Raw genomic sequence first — 3,911 nt, forward strand, 5'->3', positions numbered from 1 at the left:
AAGAAGACCTGCAGAGGTTCAAGTAACAGAAATGTGATGAGGAAATGCAGTTTTGCCAGTCCCAAAGGCTCAGCTCCTCCTAACAGAGCCTGCTTCCCACATTGCGATTGGGATTGATTGAGCCGCAAGCACAGCGTCTTCTGCCTGGGCGTGAGGCAGCAGCAACAACCACAACAAAACCCTCAGGTTCATTCAGTATTCAAGGTGGGCTGCTGTAGAACAATTTGTTTCACAACCAAAAGTTGACAGAACAAATCCAAAACATTTCTGTGTACATGTTTACACGGGCAGCGATTGGCATCCGCAGTGGGTCGGAAGGTGTGCCTGAAGTCCCTTATGCTTTTTGTAACATTTTCAAATTCATTGCTGTCTTCTAGATGACAGGAAATTCAGGTCTGCCTTCCTCCTGGGAGATCTTTATTCACAGACAAGTCAAAAACCCTTGACAAAAGGCAACCAGGGGAACTTGTTGACCTTTTAGCTGTCTGCCTAACATCAGTGCAAGTATTGTTCCCTGATAAAACAAGAAATTCAATTTAAGGGAAAATTTAGAAGGCATTTGAGGCATTCTCATTTTATTTTACCTCTTGGGCTGTCTTTCAAACTGAGAACAAATGTAAATAAACAAGAGCTGTGCTCTCGTTCCAAGGATTCAATAACAAATATCTGGTCTCACAGCTTGATGTAAATGAGACATTGTCTATCTCCTCATTTATCTTTCCTTTCAGCCATTTGTTGAGCCATTTTTCTCTCTCTTTTCCATGTACATACACACACGCACACACACACACACAATTACTAAGAAATTAAAGCTTCAATTCTGTGGATAGATCATTTCTTCTCCCCTCCCCCCATATCATGTGTTACATATTAAAAAGCTGTATTCTTTCATTTAATTTTTTTAGCTGTTATCTTTTATAAATGAAAAAAAGGAACGAAACCACATCCCAACAATGCACTCTGAGATATTCATTATTTGTAAGATGTATCCAATGTGAAGATATTCAAGTTAAGAGCTTGCTAATTTTTTAATTACGTAGAGGCTTATTTAGGCTGTTATAATTTTTGTTTTAACACATACTGACTAATCAAAATATTCTTTTCTTTTGGGGTTGATGAAACATTTATTCAACAAACAATTATTTAGTGTCAGGAACTGTGCTGAGATAATAAAGTCAAATCAGACAGGGGGGCTGCCTTCAGGAAGGAATAGCCTGAAGGACAACAGATACGGGGCCAGCTCTAGCTCACCAAAATGTGTGAATTGCATTCATAGCTATAAAAGGAAACTCTCTACAAGAGGCACTCACAAAGTATTCTATTTCTGCTTAACAGAATCTCGTATTCCCATAATTTCTACAGAGACCTCACATTTGAATCTACCCCAGCTAAACTCAGCACTTTTGAGTAATACAATAATTCAGTGCACTACTGGGGTGCCTTGGAAGGGGCTGGAAGTAAGAGAAGGAAGACTTTTTTAGATCTATCATCTCTTACTTTTTTAAAGCAGATTTGAAGTACTTACATGACATAGCACAAGAAAGCATAACAATGGGAGAAAACCTGAGAACCTTTTAACGTCTATAAAAGTATCAATTACTGAAAGGAATGTGCAGTGGGTGCCAGCACTGAAGTATTCTACCTTCTCCTGAGCAAAAGTTTTGGGAGATGGAGATGGGGTGCTTAGGTTATCTTCTTTCTTTTACTTTTGTACTCTCCATCCCATTATGTCTACAGGATAAAATCATTTATCATCGCTTCTAGCCACAAAAAAAAATAAAAAATAAAAAAAATAAATCTTGAAAGCAAACAGTGATAAATGCAAAGCTAGAAAATAAAGAACTTTTTTTGGTTTGTTCCTTCCAGTAAACCCAATCCTTTGCCCATAGACATGTGCCTGAACTTGAACTCAGAAAAACTTATGCAAGGAGTGAGTACATTATTGTCCTGTTTGGTTCCATTCAGACTCATCCACTAAGAGCATAACTCTAGGGTTACCAAGGACATGTAAGCTGGCACTGACTGGGATGGAGAGCACAGGCCAGATGAGAAAGCTGGCTCCTGCAGGGTTTTGCCACTGAGTGACTTGTGAGGGCCTCCCATGCAGCTGGGAGCCAGGCTCTTAGAACGAACCCGTCCCACCATAACAGGGCAAAGGAGAAACTGGGCAAAAGTGCACATGCATTCCTATGCACACATTTCAGTCCCTGATTAAAATATAATTCTCAAGAAACCAAGGCCACTGCTATGGTTTGAATGTTTGTCTCCTCCAAAACTTGTGTTGAACTTTAACTGCCATTATGACATATCAGGAGGTGGGAACTTTAAGAGGTGTTTTTTGCTCATGAGGGATCCACCCTCAAGAATGTGCTAATGTCATTATCACCAGAGCGGGTTTGCTCCCTCTCGCTCTCTCTCCCTCTCTCTCTGTCTTTCTCTATTGCCCTCTCTTTGCCCTACCACCATGAGATGCTTTCTGACATGTTATGACACAGCAAGAAGGAACCTGCCAGATGCCAACACCTTGATGTTAGACTTCCCAGACTCCAGAATTATGAGCCAATAAATTTCTGTTCATTATGTTACCCAGCCTGAGGTATTCTGTTATAGTAGCACAAAACGAACTAAGACTTCCACCCTACTTTACTTGCAATATTCTAGAATTTCAAAGCATAATTCTCCAGGGTTCACAGTGTTGTGATTAGAATGTTTGCATAGTGCCCCAGTCACATGAGTTTCAGCTGAGGTTTCCTATCATAAATGCTTAGCCTACAGTCTGCAACAGCATTTGTGGCATGTCTTTGGCATTGTCAGATCATGAGGCCAGACATCAGGCAGAGCAAAGCCCCAGACCTGCTCTAATCCAGAAGGAGTGACACCAAGGGCTTTCAATTTGATTTTACCTTGGCCCACTGAGAAATACTTTACACCACCCAATAAGAAATACTATACACATGCACATATATACACACACACACACACACACACAGAGTCATAAACTGAAACACTTCACCAAAAAGTAGTGAATATCCTTAAAATATGCACTGTACTCCAATTTTTTTTTCCATTTTATTCTTCTATTCAGTTTTTAAATTTCTGATTTTAACCCACTAAGTTGATTTCAAGACCCAGTGATTCACCCCCTTTGGTTTAAAAAATAACCCTAACATATTCACCACCCTGCATACATGCACACACATCCCTAGCTTGCTTAGTATAGTATTGAGACTATTGACAGTATACCATGTCCATAGAAAAGAGCAAAACTGTGTGGTTTAAACAATAAAATGACTAGCACATGTGAGACTTTATATGCCCATTTAGAGGTTAACCAGAATGTCACAAAGATTCTTTGCTTGCCCAAACTTTAGTCAGCCTTCTAAACCTTCTTCTAGGCTTATCTGTGCACATCCTTATAAAATCCAGTTTTAGAAATCCCTGCTGAGTCAGTTTAGCAAGAATGCTGCCCCCCAACACTTAATATCTGATCACCCTCAACATCCGTTGTGTTCCTCATCCTCCATCATCCCCCAGGTGATGTCCAATCACCCCATCCTGTCTTTAGCAAGAATCCTGTTGGATTGGTTTAGCTAGAATTCCCCTTATCTCTGATGTTTCCTCTTAGTAATTTTCTATCCACTGACACCCACACTGCTCCTTGGCTATAATTTTCCACTTGTCCATGCTGTATTCAGAGCTGAGCCCAATCTTCCTCCCCCAGTACAAGACTTCATTGCAGTGGTCCCTGTACCTATCTCAATGTTCCTGAATAAAGTCTTCCTTACCATGCTTTAACAAGTATCATTGAATAATTTCTTCTTTAATAGATGCTCAGTAGAATTTAAGACTCTTTGGGCCAGCCCGGTGGCGCACTGCTACAGTGCGCCGCTTGGGAGCGCGGCGGCGCTCCC

The sequence above is a fragment of the Galeopterus variegatus genome, unplaced genomic scaffold (genome assembly GCF_000696425.1).
Source record: "Galeopterus variegatus unplaced genomic scaffold, G_variegatus-3.0.2 Scaffold3491, whole genome shotgun sequence".
Taxonomy (NCBI): Eukaryota; Metazoa; Chordata; class Mammalia; order Dermoptera; family Cynocephalidae; genus Galeopterus; species Galeopterus variegatus.